The sequence below is a fragment of the Callithrix jacchus genome, chromosome 5 (assembly GCF_049354715.1).
Source record: "Callithrix jacchus isolate 240 chromosome 5, calJac240_pri, whole genome shotgun sequence".
NCBI classification, from domain to species: domain Eukaryota; kingdom Metazoa; phylum Chordata; class Mammalia; order Primates; family Cebidae; genus Callithrix; species Callithrix jacchus.
This window is the reverse complement of record NC_133506.1, coordinates 3,522,859-3,538,703: the sequence shown is the minus strand read 5'-3', so window position 1 is coordinate 3,538,703 and position 15,845 is coordinate 3,522,859. Positions and strand designations below refer to the sequence as shown.

At 44.8% G+C, this 15,845-nt stretch overlaps 2 protein-coding genes across 13 annotated transcripts in view; one reads left to right on the top strand and one right to left on the bottom strand.

The window, feature by feature from the left end:
* Positions 1–1,217, bottom strand: part of RBM39 (RNA binding motif protein 39) — a 41,866-nt gene extending 40,649 nt beyond the window's left edge. For 7 of the 11 annotated variants that reach the window (XM_054256889.2, XM_078371021.1, XM_078371023.1 and 4 more), the window contains exon 1: positions 913–1,217. The gene's annotated coding sequence lies outside the window, so the exon portion shown is untranslated. Of the gene's footprint in view, positions 1–877 lie in introns of all 11 variants that reach the window. The other 4 variants (XM_078371020.1, XM_054256887.2, XM_054256890.2 and 1 more) reach the window with 1 other exon arrangement.
* Positions 1,218–1,583: 366 nt separating this feature from the next.
* PHF20 (PHD finger protein 20) overlaps positions 1,584–15,845 on the top strand; it is a 196,886-nt gene continuing 182,624 nt past the window's right edge. The window contains exon 1 of one of the 2 annotated variants that reach the window (XM_035302759.3): positions 1,584–1,738. The gene's annotated coding sequence lies outside the window, so the exon portion shown is untranslated. Of the gene's footprint in view, positions 1,739–2,511; positions 2,649–15,845 lie in introns of those variants that run through there. The other variant, XM_054256870.2, reaches the window with a different exon arrangement.

Sequence of the window (15,845 nt, the reverse complement as noted above, 5' to 3'; positions counted from 1 at the left end):
TTTTTTTTGAAACGGAGTTTTCCTCTAGTTGCCAAGGCTGAAGTGCAGTGGTGCGATCTGGGCCAACTGCAAGCTCCGCCTCCCCGGTTCAAGCGATTCTCCTGCCTCACCTCCCAAATAGCTGGTAGCACAGGCGCCTGCCACCACGCCCAGTTAATTTTTGTATTTTTAGTAGAGACGGGGTTTCGCTATGTTGAGGAGGCTGGTCTCGAACTCCTGACCTCAAGCGATCCGCCTGCCTCGGCATCCTCAAGTGCTGGGATTACAGGCGTGAGCCACCGCGCCCGGCCTCGGTAAACGTTTTTCAAATCGACTGAATTTTTTTTCTCAGCCAACATCCTCTAAAACTTAAAAAAAAAAAAAAAAAACCTCCAAAAGCCCTACAATGAATGAGTGAAGTGACACGCATTTTAACGAGGTTTGCTTCTGTACAAGTGAATCCACAACAGCCTCTTACACCAAACACGCGAAAACAGACACAGAAACGTCCAACGTTGAAAACCCTGCTATCAACTTCAAAAACATAAGCTGCCAGACCCCGAGCGAGAGCGCCTCTTTCCGCGCAAAAAATCGCGCTGCCATTTTAGGGGCAAAGGGAAACTCCCTCCATTAGGAGGGGTGGCGAGCCAAGGCAGCGTTCCACTGGCGCCATGTTAGGAGGTCGCGGCCTGCCCAGGCCTCGGAGGAGACAGGTCACCATCCTACCGCGGCCTCTCGAGGGTATTTGCCACAAGAATCCAGGCTCGGGTACCCGACAGAAAAATAAGGGCGTGGTCGCTGAAACAGGGCCGATTTCTCCAGAACCTCCCCCCACTCCGGTCACTAAAGACCGCCAAGAGCGCCCCTCGGTGCAAAAAGGAGTCGACCCTACAGAAACCTGGAATAACACGCGGGTCCGCGACGTCCCAGTACCTGTGCCGGCTTTCGGGCGCCTGTGGTGCTCGTGCTCGTGAAGAGACTGCCGCCGCCGCCGCCGCCGCCGCTGTTGCTACTGTTAAGCCCCTAGGCCCAGGCCGCGGGACTGCCCAGCCCGAATATCGGGCTCCGAGGACGGCTAGGCCCAAGCGAATCTAAAAAACACAATGGAATTAGAGAAGCCCACGCGGGAGAGCAGGACGGCGGCTTCGGCAGCTCAGGATCCACCCCTGCGACAGCGTCGGCAAGCTCCCTGAAATGGCGGCCGCAGCTTCCCTGTACTCACATTCACCAGCACACATACACACACAAACACACGGGGCCTCACGGAGCCCTCAGCACGGGCTCTCGCGAGAAGCTGCCCCACGCTCCAAATCGGAGCGGCCAAAGTATCGCGAGATCTCAATAAGGCCCCCAGCGACCGTAGCCCAATCTCGCGCAATGATTGCGCCATAGACATTCCCATCCCCCATTCAGAGGGGCGCCTTTCACTACCCCGTGCATAAGCACCCTAATCTCGCGAGACGGCGCGGGTCTCTAGGGCAAAGACAGTTGGTGGACTGCCTGTCAATCTTTCAGAGCGCTCCTAGCTGAGTGGAGTTCTGCGGTGGCCGCCCTTCGGTAACGCCTCCTCACGGCCATCTGAAGATTCCCCGGCACAGCCGACCGCCTCCGCTCTGGCCTCCCACCGGATGGCGGTCAAGGTCGCCATAAGGCAACCTAGTCCTTATGGCGATAGGATAAGACGGCCATATTCAGATTATCCGCTGAGGGTGGAGACGAAGTGGTAAAGTGTATCAGAAGACGAGAGGAGACTTGAGGGGTAGGAGGAAAGGGGAGATAATAAAAATAGATTTGCTTGTCATTTGGAGCCAGTGGCGCGTCGTCCACTGTCGAGCTTTGAAACACCCTTGGAAATAGTGGAGAAAAGCAAAAAAAGGTGGAAAAAATAAACTTTGCTCCCCTTGGCATGGGATCAGCTTTTGTGCCCTGAATTTAATCAGCTCTTGTCAGTGTCGCTACCGTTTCTTCAAAAATATTCCCTTTCCTGAATATTACTGAAGAATTGCTGGAAAAAAAAAAAAGACCCCTCCTCCCACCAAAAAAAGTCCCCCTTTCCCCTGCGACCTGGCTCCTCTCCCCTGAACTCTCCCAGATGTCTGGTAATTAGAGTGAATTCGCCGCTTGTTCTTTAGTCAGTACTGTAAGGGGTTTCCTCCTAGATGCTAGAAAAAACAATGGAAAGAAGTCTTCAAATCAAAAATCTTACCGAAGCCTCTTAACAGTCTAATGATCGAGGGCGAAAAAGATTCGAAATGAGATGTCTTGATTCGAGTAGCTAGCTGCTCCAACACTGTGTGACCTTGGACAAGGAAATTAACCTCAGAGCAGATCTTTCATTTCCTGATTTAAAAGGCGACATATTCAGGCCTGGCTCCGTGGCCGACACCAGTAATTCCAGTACTTTGGGAGACCGAGGCGGGCGGATCGCCTGAGGTCGGGAGTTCGAGACCAGCCTGACTAACATGGAGACACCCCGTCTCTACTAAAAATAACATTAGCCGGGTGCAGTGGCGCATGCCTGTAATCCCAGTTACTTGGGAGGCTACTTGGAAGCCTGAGGCAGGAGAATCGCTTGAATTTAGGAGGCTGAGACTATGGTGAGCCGAGATCACACCCTTGCACTCCACCCTGAGCAACAGGAGCAAAACACCGGCTCAAGAAAAAAAAAGGTAGGGGACATATTCTTAGTAGCTAGACTAAGCTACTTGAGACTGAGGAAGGCAGGTAATGCTCACTACTGAATTTCGGAGGTTTCCAGGGCATGTCTGCCCAGGTAGACCCTCAGTGAATTAATGAATGAAGGCCCAGTAAGGTTGTAATGAAGATTAAATGATACAATGTCTGTAAAACGCCTGAGAAATATTTAATCTTCAAAAAAGCTAACTTCTCTTTCTGCTAAACAAAATTATTTAGAGAAAATATAGATGTTAACAGGTTTTACCTCTCAGGTTAACTTTACACACAGGCTAGGGTTTATCTTAGAAGATTATTTTTATTTATTTATTAGATGGAGTTTCGCTCTTCTTACCCAGGCTGGAGTGCAATGGCACGATCTCAGCCCACTGCAACCTCCGCCTCCTGGGTTCAGGCAATTCTACCTCAGCCTCCTGAGTAGCTGGGATTACAGGCACATGCCACCACGCCCAGCTAATTTTTTGTGTTTTTAGTAGAGACGGGGTTTCACCATGTTGACCAGGATGGTCTCGATCTTCTGATCTCGTGATTCACGCGCCTCGGCCTCCCAAAGTGCTGGGATTACAGGCTTGAGCCACCGAGCCTGGCCTTAAACAGTGTTTTTAAATTATCTGCTAAATTGCCAAATTGTTTCCGACGGTCCTTGAGCAGAAAACTATTTGAGGGATCTCAAAGCATCAAGTGACTTAGAACTTAAATTCTTCCCAAACAAGAAGTCTAGAGGTTAAGGTCAAATTCGGTCCTGTCATGCTTCCAAACAAACAAGAAAAATGAAGTGTCACCTTCATGCTTTGATTTTGCACAATAATAAGTCAGAATACTGGACTTACCAGGCTGGGGGGGGGTCCTTTTTTTTTGAGATGGAGTCTAGCTCTGTCACACAGGCTGGACTGCAGTGGTGTGATCTCAGCTCAGTACAACCTCTGCCTCCTAGATTCAAGGGAGTCTCCTGCCTCAGCCTCCCAAGTAGCTGGGACTGCAGCCCTCCATGACGCCCGGTAACAAGAGCAAAACTCCATCTCAAAACAAAACAAAACAAAACACCACTTTAAAAAATCAAGTCTCTCAAACGAGTGTTTGTTTGTTTTTTGAGACAGAGTCTTGCTTAGTCCCCCAGGCTGGAGTGCAATGGCATGACCTCGGCTCACTGCAACCTCTGCCTCATAGGTTCAAGTGATTCTCCTGCCTCAGCCTCCTGAGTCGTTGAGATTACAGGCATGTGTCACCACAACCAGCTAATTTTGTATTTTTAGTGGAGATGGGGTTTCTCCATGTTGGTCAGGCTGGTCTCAAACTCCCCACCTAGGTGTGATCCACCCACCTCGGCCTCCCAAAAGTGCTGGGATTACAGGCATGAGCCACTGCACCCAGCCAAACAAGACTATTTTTTATGTTTAAAAGAAAATATCCAGCTGGGCGCCGTGACTCACACCTATAATCCTAGCACTTTGGGAGGCCAAGGCAGGCAGATCAAGAGATCAAAACATCGAGACCACCCTGGCCAACATAGTGAAACCCTGTCTCTACTAAAAATACAAAATTTAGCTGGGTGTGGTGGTGCGTACCTGTTATCCCAGCTACTCTGGAGGCTGAGGCAGGAGAATGGCTTGAACCCAGGAGGTGGAGGTTGCAGTCAGCCGAGATTGCATCAGTGCAGTCTGGCCTGAGTGATAGAGGGAGACCTCTGTCTCAAAAAAAAAAAAAGAAAGAAAAATGAAAGAAAGAAAAGAAAATATCCTTAGGCATGATGGCACATGACCTGTAATCCCAGAACTTTGGGAGGCCAAGGCAGGAGGATTGCATGAGCCCAGGAATTTGAGACTAGCCTGGGCAATAAACATATCAAGACCTTGTCTGTACAGACAACTTAAAAAATTAGCCAGATATGATGATGCATGCCTGTAGTTCCAGCTACTCAGGAGGCTGAGATGGGAATATTGCTTGAGCCTCGGAGTTCAAGACTGCAGTCAACTAGAATCATGTGCCACTTTACCCCAGCCTAGGCAACAAAGAAGGACCCTGTCTCTAACAGAAAAGAAAATATGACCTACATAACATGCTTTTCATTCACTTTATAAAAATTCTGTAACTCTGGTTCATGAACTTTCTATGTAGATTAATTTCCCTTTTTTTTTTTTTTTTTTTTAATAAGACGGAGTTTCGCTCTTTTTACCCAGGCTGGAGTGCAATGCCACGATCTCGGCTCACCGTAACCTCCGCCTCCTGGGTTCAGGCAATTCTCCTGCCTCAGCCTCCTGAGTAGCTGGGACTACAGGCGTGCACCACCATGCCCAGCTAATTTTTGTATTTTTAGTAGAGACAGGGTTACACCATGTTGACCAGGATGGTCTTAATCTGTTGACCTCGTGATCCACCCGCCTTGGCCTCCCAAAGTGCTGGGATTATAGGCATGAGCCACCGCGCCCGGCCTAATTCCCCCCCCTTTTTTTTTTTGAGACGGAGTTTCGCTGTTGTTACCCAGACTGGAGTGCAATGGCACAATCTCAGCTCACGACAACCTCCGCCTCCTGAGTTCAAGCAATTCTCCTGTGTCAACCTCCTGAGTAGCTGGGACTACAGGCGCGCACCACCATGCCCAGCTAATTTTTTTTTTTTTTTTTTTAGTGGAGACGGGGTTTCACCTTGTTGACCAGGATGATCTCGATCTCTTGACCTCATGATCCACCCGCCTCAGCCTCCCAAAGTGCTGGGATTATAGGCGTGAGCCACCATGCCCGGCTAATTTCCCTTTTATAATTTTGCTCTCGGGGGACTGCAGGTGGGGTTTAAAAAAAACTTTTTTTTTGCTCTCAAAGGATAGAGGAATGGAGCCTGAAATAGAGTTGAAAAAGTAATTAATATACTTAGAGAATTAGGCTGTAAACTAAATGTATTTTACCAATATGAGAATTTTTAATTTTTTAATTATTAAGGGTACATTTTAAGTGTATATGTTTGTCAGATACATGTAGTTTTGTTTTGGTTTTTGTCTCCAAAGATCTATAGCAGGTAGAATTGTTTTTGTTTTTGTTTTTGAGACAGTCTTCGTCTGTCTTGAGGCCGGAGTGCGATGGTGGGATGTCAGCTCACTGCAAATGCCACCTCCCAGGTTCAAGCCATTCTCCTGCATGAGAATCACTTGAACCATGGAGGCACAGTTTTCAGTGAGCTGAGAATGAGCCACTGCACTCCAGCCTGGATGACAGAGTGAGACTCTGTCTCAAAAAGAGAAAATTTTTTGTAGAGACTGGGGCTTCAAACGTGATTTTTTTTTTTTGAGACGGAGTTTTGCTGTTGTTACCCAGACTGGAGTGCAATGGCATGATCTCGGCTCACCGCAGCCTCCGCCTCCTGGGTTCAAGCAATTCTCCTGCCTCAGCCTCCCAAGTAGCTGTGACTACAGGCACGCATCACCATGCCCAGCTAATTTTTGTATTTTTAGTAGAGATGGGGTTTCACCTTGATGACCAGGATGGTCTTGATCTCTTGACCTCGTGATCCACCACGCACGGTCCAAACATGTGATGCTTTGATACAGGCATATAATGTGTAATAATCAAATCAGAGTAATTGGGTTAATCTCAAGCATTTCTCTTTTTTATTTTTATTTTTGATGGAATTTCACTCTTGTCACCAAGGCTGGAGTGCAATGGCACGTTCTTGGCTCACTGGAACCTCCATCTCCCAGGTTCAAGTGATTCTCTCCTCCCTCAGCCTCTTGAGTAGCTGGGATTCCCTCCCCACTAATTTTTGTATTTCTAGTAGAAACCGGGTTTCACCATGTTGGCCAGGCTTGTCTTGAACTCCTGAACTCATGATCCACCTGCCTTGGCCCCTAAAATCCTGGGATTACAGGTGTGAGCTACCGTACCTGGCCCAGATGCAATTAATTTTAACACCCATGTGACCGTTGCCTGATTTAGACAGATGAAATTGTACCTCTGACCCAGGTTCCTTTCCCTTCTGTACTTGATTATCTAATCAATCTAATTCCTGATTGAATTTTTTTTTTTTTTTTTTTTTTGAGACAGAGTTTAGCTCTGTTGCCCAGGCTAGAGTGCATTGGCAGGATCTCAGCTCAGTACAACCTCTGCCTCCCAGATTTAAGCAATTCTCCTCCCTCAGCCACCCAAGTAGCTGGGATTACAGGCGCGAGCCACCACGCCTGGCTAATTTTTATATTTTTGGTAGAGACCAGGTTTCACCATGTTTAGTCAGGCTGCTGACCTCATAATCCACCCACCTCAGCCTCCCAAAGTTCTGGGATTATAGGCCTGAGCCACCTCACTAGGCCTAGAAGAAATCTTTCAAGGGCACATCCCTAGGTACTTACTTGAGGTTGATACCATATTAACTTTGCTGGGGATCATTGGGATCACTGTCAAAGAATCCTATCCTCAAACTCAAGATAATTTCGTTAGATCCTATGTGAACTAGATAGGAAGATAACAATTGATGTTTTCTGTCAGAATTTCATCTTTGGTCAAAAAAGTAAAATGTTGACCGGGCGCAGTGGCTCACGCTTGTAATCCTAGCACTTTGGAAAGCCGAAGTGGGTGGATCACCTGAGGTCAGGAGTTCAAGACCAGCCTGACCATCATGGTGAAACCCCATCTAAAAAAAAAAAAAAAAGTAAAATGTTTTGAACTCACCATAGTTATGGCAATGAAGAAAATTAAGGGGGCCGGGCGCAATGGCTCATACCTATAATCCCAGCACTTTGGGAGGCCGAGACGGGTGGATCACGAGGTCAACAGATCGAGACCATCCTGGTCAACAAGGTGAAACCCCGTATCTACTAAAAATACAAAAATTAGCTGGGCATGGTGGTCCACACCTGTAGTCCCAGCTACTCAGGAGGCTGAGGCAGGAGAATTGCTTGAACCCAGAAGGCGGAGGTTGTGGTGAGCCAAGATTGTGCCATTGCCCTCCAGTCTGGGTAACAACAGCGAAGCTCCGTCTAAAAAAAAAAAAAAAAAAATTAAGGGACACTCACAATAGCCCATCTGTCCATCCCAAAGCCAAAAGTATTGCCCAAAATGCTACTTTAGATTGAGAATAAAATTGAAAACATTCAATATGTGATAACCTAAAATGTAATTTATAACACTCATTTAGAGCTTATCAATGAAGTATACTGTTTACTGATTCATTCAATAAGTGTTTATTTAGTACATTTGGTAGGTGATATACTCTTTAAGACCATTTGTGAGCACAAAACTAATCAAATGGATCATCCTTTTTCCTTCAAGAGTTTCCAATTTAGTGAGAGAACATATGAAGGAACATAAAACTATATTCAAGATACTGTCTTGCATTGTACTAATAAGATTTTGCATAAACTCAATGCTTTAAACATCAAAAGTCAGGGTATTCGCCCGGCGTGGTGGCTCACACCTATAATGCCACCACTTTGGAAGACCAAGGCAGACAATCGCTTGAGCCCAGGAGTTTGACACCAGCCTGGTCATCATAGCAAGAACCCGTCTCAGAAAAAAGATGGAGTCTGGCAATGTATCCCAGTAGGCATTGTACAGTGGCACCATCACAGCTTATTGCAGCCTTGAACCCTGGCCTTAAGTGATCATCCCACCTCAACTTCCTTAGTGGCTAGGACTACAGACACATACCACTACACCTGGCTATTTTTTTTCTTTCTCTTTTTTTTTTTTTGTGGAGACAGGGTGTCTCTGTGTTGCCCAGCCAGGTTTTGAAAGCCTGGTCTGAAGCAATCTTCCCACCTCAGCCTCCCAAAATGCTAAAATTATAGGCATGAACCACCTAACGTGGCTAATAGTATTAATAATAGTGTATTTGCATGGCACTTCACACATATATATTTTTTTTTTGAGATGGAGTTTCACTGTTATTACCCAGACTGGAGTGCAATGGCACGATAGCTCACCGCAACCTCCGCTTTCTGGGTTCAAGTAATTCTCCTGCCTTAGCCTCCCTAGTAGCTGGGACTACAGGCGCGCACCATCATGCCCAGCTAATTTTTGTATTTTTAGTAGAGACGGGGTTTCACCTTGTTGACCAGGACGGTCTCAATCTCTTGGCCTCATGATCCACCCTCCTCTGCCTCCCAAAGTGCTGGAATTATAGGCGTGAGCCACCGCGCCCGGCCTCTTTTTTTTTTTAAGGTGGGGTTTCACCATGATGGCCAGGGTGGTCTTGAACTCCTGACCTCAGGTGATCCACCCACCTCGGCCTCCCAAAGCATGCTATAAATCTTTTTCTTTCTTTTCTTTTCTTTTTTTTTTTTTTTTGAGACGGAGTTTTGCTCTTGTTATCCAGGCTGGAGTGCAATGGGGTGATCTCGGCTCACTGCAACCTCCTCCTCCTGGGTTCAGGCAATTCTCCTGCCTCAGCCTCTGGGACTACAGTCGCGTGCCACCATGCCCAGCCAATTTTTTGTATTTTTAGTAGAGACAGAGTTTCACCATGTTGATCAGGATGGTCTCGATCTCTTGACCTCATGATCCACCCTCCTCTGCCTCCCAAAGTGCTGGGATTACAGGCATGAGCCACCACTCCCGGCCTTGTTTATTTCCTTGAATGAAATAAATTGAAATGATCAGACTATAATGAAGTAATCACAGAATCTTCTTCTGAAAGTAGCTGATTGATATACATCATCAGAACAATTAGGGAGATTTTTTTTTCAACATTTTATTATGAATATTTTTAATCAGAGGTTGAGAGAATAGTACAGATGCCCACCATTCTATTTTACATTTAACATTTTGCAGTGTTTGCTGTATCACATATTCATCTATCCCTTTGTCCATCCATTCATACAACTTAATTTTTTATGCTTTTCAAAGCAAATTGCAGACCTAAATATACTTTGTTCTTAAACACTTCAGCATTCCATAATCTCAACTAGAGTTTAATAGTGTTCACAATGTTTTCTCTTTTTTTTTTAAGAGACAGGGTTTTACCAATGTTGGTCACGCTGGTCCTGAACTCCTGACCTCAGGTGATCCGCCCGCCTTGGCCTCCAAAGTGCTTGGATTACAGGTGTGAGCCACCACACCTGGCCCACAATGTTTTCAAATGACATAACATTTACATATGGCAAAATCCACAAATCTTAAATCTACCAATAGATTCCTTCTGACAAATGCTTACAAATTGGGTAATGTTCTGTTAACATTATTTAAGTGAAGAATGGCAGACACAGGCACAAAGGGCCAGAGAAAGCAGTATATTTTGTCCCAAAATTTCTGATTTGACAACCAGAGAAATGGATAAACCATTGCAAATTAGGAGGCAGAGTATCATTTAAAAACATCTGCTAACAGAAGCAAAAATAATGCAATCAAACAGCATTGCAAAAGATTTAGGAATTAAGCAAATCTAGCAATAGAGAGGAAGATTCTGCTGACAAGGCATCACAAGATGGAGATACACCTTGAAAATGAAGTATGGCAAACAAAAGGAGCATCAATTCAACAGTGGTTTTGAATGAAAGGCATGTGATTCCATGATATGAATGAATGACCATGTACAATGAATAGCCCAGAAAGACATAGCATCTCTGAAAGGTTGTATCTAATAGACTCATTCTTTTGGGGGCTGAAAAAAATAGGTTCTTAACAGTCATTTTCTGTAAGAGGTCTATAGACATATATCTTGCCCAAACATCTCTAAATAACCAGCTCCCCAGCCCACCTATGTGGCAGGAACCTGTTACCTCAGCTACTCAGGAGGCTGAGGTGGGAGGATTTCTTGAGCCCCGGAATTCACATACAGCCTGGGCAACATAGTGAGACCTTTCTCTAAAATAAATGAAATAAATAACTAGGTCCTAACTCAATATGTAAATGAAGCAACAGAATTGCAACATGGCCAGTATAGACATGAATTGTATGCTATAGTTGTAAAAGAAACAAGGGATTTTGGTAAGAATGGGGAGGAATTGGAACTCTTATACTTTATTGATATCAATGTTTACATATTAATGATGTAGCTGCTATAGAGAATAGTTTGGCAGTCACTCAAAAAGTTAAAATAGAGTTATATGACCCAGCAAGTACACTCCTAGGTATAACAAAATAATTTAAAATGGACATTCAGCTGGGTATGGTGTTTCACACCTGTAATTCCAGCACTTTGGGAGACTGAGGCAGGCAAATCACTTGAGGTCAGGAGTTCAAGACAAGCCTGACCACTATGGTGAAACTCTGTCTCTGCCAAAAATACAAATATTAGCCAGGCATGTTGGCGCCTCTAATCCCAGCCACTCCAGAGGTTGATGTGGGAAGATCACTTGAACCCAGGAGGTGGTGGTTGCAATGAGCCAAGATCACACCACTGCACTCCAGCCTGGGAAACAGAGCAAGACTTGATCTCAAAAATAAAAATAAAAATAAATAAACACAGACAGTCAAATAATTATACACGAGTGTTGATAACAGCACTGCTCACTATAGCCAAAAAATGAAAACAACCCAAATGCCTATCAATTGCTGAATGGATAAACAAAATGTAGTATATTCAGCCATAAAAAGAAGTACTGGTACATGCTATAATGTAGATTAACCTTGAAAACATTATGCTAAGTGAAAGAAGCCAGACATAAAAGGTCACATATTATATCATTTACATTAAACATCCAGAATTGATAAATCTATAGAGACAGAAATCAGATTGGTGGTTGCCAGTTACAAAGGGAAGGAGGAATTTGGGATGATTATTTAATGGCTATAAGGTTTCCTGTTGGGGTAATGAGAATTTTCCAGAACTAGACATTGGAAATGGTTGCACGACACTGTGGATATAAATGCCAAGAATTTAACACTTTAATATGATTAATGGTTATTTATTTTTATTTTTTGAGATGGAGTTTCGCTCTTGCTACCCAGGCTGGAGTGCAATGGCACGATCTTGGCTCACCACAACCTCCACCTCCTGGGTTCAGGCAATTCTCCTGCCTCAGCCTCTTAATTAATGGTTATTTTTATTCTATGTGAATTTTACCTCAATAAAAAGAGAATAGGCTGGGTGCAGTGGCTCATGCCAGTAAACTCCATGCTTTGGGAGGCCAAGGCAGGAGGATTGCTTGAGATTAGTTTAAGACCAGCCTGAGCAATAGAGAGGGACCCTATCTTTTCTTCATTGTTTTTGATACAGCCTCACTTTGTCACCCAGGCTAGAGTGTAGTGCTGGGATCTCAGCTTGCTACAACCTCAGCCTCCTGGGTTCAAGCGATTCTCTGCCTCAGCCTCCCGAGTAGTTGAAATTACAAGTGCTTGCCACCACACCCAGCTAATTTTTTTTTTTTTTTTTGCATTTTTAGTAGAGATGGGGTTTCACCATCTTGGCCAGGCTGGTCTTGAACTCCCAACCTCATGATCCACTCACCTTGGCCTCCCAAAGTGCTGGGATTATAGGCATGAGCCACCATGCCTGGCCATATATTCCATGTATATATATGTGGCAGTCACAATAATAGACACTGGGAAAACAATGGAGTGCAAAAACCAGTCATGGCCCCTTCCCTCTTGGTGCTTACAAACCTTGTTGGAAGAGGCAGGCATTGATCAAAGGACTATACAAATAGGGTCAGGCACAGTGGCTCATGCCTGTAATCCCAACACATTGAGAGTTCAAGGTGGGTGGATCACGTGAGGTCAGGAGTTCGAGACCAGCCTAACCAATATGTCAAAACCCTGTCTCCACTAAAAATATTAAAAAATCAGCAGGGTGGCCGGGAGTGGTGGCTCACACCTGCAATCCCAGCACTTTGGGAGGCCGAGGTGGGTGGATCACTTGAGGTCAGGGGTTTGAAACTACCCTGACCAACAAGTTGAAACCCTGTCTTAAAAAAAAAAAAATTAGCCAGGCATGGTGACACATGTCTGTAGTTTCAGCTATTCAGGAAGCTGAGGAAGGAGAATCACTTGAACCTGGGACTTGGAGGTTGCAGTGAGCCAAGATCACACCACTGCACTCCAACCTGGGAGAAGACAGAGGGAGACTCTGTCTCAAAAAAAAAAAAAAAGAAAAGAAAAAGAAAAACTGTTCAAATAAATGAAGATGCATAACTGTGATAATTGCTGTAATAGAGATTTATGGAGCTGTAAGAGCAAATAAGGTCAGGCACAATGGCTTATGCCTGTAATCCAGCACTTTGGGAGGCAAAGGTGGGCAGATCACAAGGTCAGGAGTTCGAGACAAGCCTGGCCAACATAGTGAAAACCCATCTCTACTAAAAATACAAAAATTAGCCGGGTATGGTGGCACACACCTGTAGTTCTGGCTACATGGGATGCTGAGGCAGGAGAATCGCTTGAACCTGGGAGGTGGAGGTTGCAGTGAGCGGAGACCACACTGTTGTGCTCAAGCCCCGGCAACAGTGCAAAACTTTGTTCCCAAAAAAAAAAAAAAAACAAGCTTGGCGCTGTGGCCCACGCCTGTAATCCCAGCTCTTAGGGAGGCAGAGGTGGGAGGATAGCTTGAGCCCAGGATTTCAAGAGCTGCCTGGGCGATATGGTGAGACCCTGTTCTCCACAAAAAGGAAAAAGGAAAAAAAAAAGACAAGAAAAATAAGTAAGAGGAAGATTTGAGCTGGGCGCAGTGGATCATGCCTGTAATCCGAGCACTTTGGGAGGCTGAGGCGGGCTCATCTCAAAAAAAAAAAAAAAAAGAGGAAGACTGATGGAAGAGCAGCAAATATTCCTGGCAAAGAATAGAGACCGTGCAATGGGCTTGCAACAGGATGAAATATGGTGTCTTTAAGGACTGAGGGAAGAGCATATGGCTAAAGCAAAAATGCTTAGGAGGAGCTCAACCATGTAATAGCGTTTAAGCCAGGCAAGATGAGCCTGTTTTGTGCTTTTGTTGTTGTTGTTGCTCCTGTTGTTGTTGAGACAGAGTCTCACTCTGTTGCCCAGGATGGAGTGCAGTGGTGCAATCTCCACACACTGAAACCTCCGCCTCTTGGGTTCAAGCAGTTCTCCTACTCAGCCTCCTGAGTAGCTGGGACTACAGGTGTGCACCATCATGCCTGGGTAAATTTTTTTTTTTTTTGTAGAGACAGCATTTTGCCATGTTGGCCAGGGTGGTCTTGAACTCGTGACTTCAAGTGATCTGCCTGCCTCAGCCTCCCAAAGTGCTGGGATTGCAAGCATGAGCCACTGGGTCCCACCAAGTCTGTTATTTAGTATAGTTTCAGCTCCAAATTCTCTTTTCTATTCTATGATTTTGAGGCTGAGACTCTGCTAACAATATTCCCTTATGTGCTGCTCTGCTAGGCTTTTCTAATAGAGACTATTGCTAGAAGGATATACTGCAAAGCTGAGTGAGGAGGGTTAGAAACCTCTTCCTATTTTCCTTTCCTTTCCTATCAATGGCATCCCAGCAAAGTTTCTTCACTCCAGCAGTGGCAATTGCTTCCGATTAGAACAACTGAATCCAGTTTTCAGGTTTTGTTTTGTTTTTGACATAAGGTCTCCTTCTATTACCCAGGCTGTAGGACAGTGGTGTGATCATAGCTCACAGCAGCCTCAACCCCCTGGGCTCAAGGTTCCTCCTGCAACCTCCCATGTAGCTGGAACAGCAGGTGTACACCACCATACTTGGCTAATTTTTAATTTTTATTATTTTTATTATTATTTTTATAGAGATGGGGCCTCTATTTGTTGCCCAGCCTGGTCTTGAACTCCTGGGCTCAAGAGATTCTCCTGCCTTGTCCTCCCAAAGTGCTGAGATTACAGATATGAACCACCATGCCCAGCAGTTTTTTCTTTTTTTTGAGATGGAATTTTGCTCTTTGTTGCCCAGGCTGGAGTGCAGTGGTGCAATCTCAGCTCACTGCAACCTCTGCCTCCCGGGTTTGAGTGATTCTCCTGTCACAGCCTCCTGAGTAGCTGGGGTTACAGGCACCTCCACCACACCCAGCTAAGTTTTATATTTTTAGTAGAGATGGAATTCCATCATGTTGGCTAAGCTGGTCTTGAACTCCTGACCTCAGGTGATCCATGCGTCTCGGCTTCCCAAAGTGCTGGGGTTGTAGACATGAGCCACTGTACCTGGCCTGGCCAGCCGTTTTTTCAGCACTTACAGAACTAGTCTTATTGACTCTTCTTCAGCAATACCAGCGCCTGGCTGCCCAGTGCCTCATACTCACAATTCTGGTTTCTACCCGTTGGGGCTCTTCCTCTGAGTTCAGAGACACAAACACCTGCCAATCAGCACCTTCTCCTCAGAGGTCTCAGTGTCACCTATGTTTGACCCCTTCTCCTCTAAATTTCTATGTTTTAATAACTTTAACCTCTTCTTTTTTGTTCCCTCAGCCCTAGGGGTGGTAGCTGTTTCTACAGTTTACTACTACCATGATACTTTAGGTTTCTAATTCTTCAGTTACTTAATTAACAATCCACTATGTTACACTGTCTCTGTCCAAATGCCATGTGAATTCTACCTCCTTACAGGACCTTGACTAATATATAAGCATTGCTATCTATACTTCAAGGTCCAGTTCAAATGCTACCTTCTAATTTCTGTTCTCCATTATCCTCAGTTAAAATGATCCATACAGTTAATTCATAATGTCTTTCTTGAAAAGCCAATAGGCATTTGTTTTTATAATTATACGCCCAGTCACACTCATATGCCTACTCACATCTCTTTATTGTCCTCCAATTATACTGAAACTCCTTTACTCAAATTAACTCTAATCCAAAAAAATTGCCTACTAATTATAATAGAGAAGAGTACGTATACAGCAAGAAGAAACAAACATGGGTTCTAATCCATTCAATTACATACTGTAATTCTGCACTTTTTTTTTTTTGAGATGGAATCTTTTTTTTGTTTGTTTTGTTTTTTTGTTTTTTTGGGTGGGGGAGCAAGGCAGGAAGGGAGGGAAGAAGGACGGTAGGGAGGAAGGAAAGGATGAAGGAAGGAAGGAAGGAAGGAAAGAAGGGAGGAAGCGGGGAGGGAGGGAGGGAGGGAGGGAAGGGAAGGAAAAAAATCAAGCAATGAGAGAGACATTGCCGACCTGGATCTAGAGGTTTACAAGTTGATTTCTTTTTTTTTGAGAGAAGGAAAGAAAAAAAAAATAAGTAAAGGAGAGGAAGAAAGAGGAAGAGAAAGAGGGAGAGTAAATGGAAATATTGCTTTATTTTGAAAAAAATTGGGTATTAATAATGGCCAATCAATGT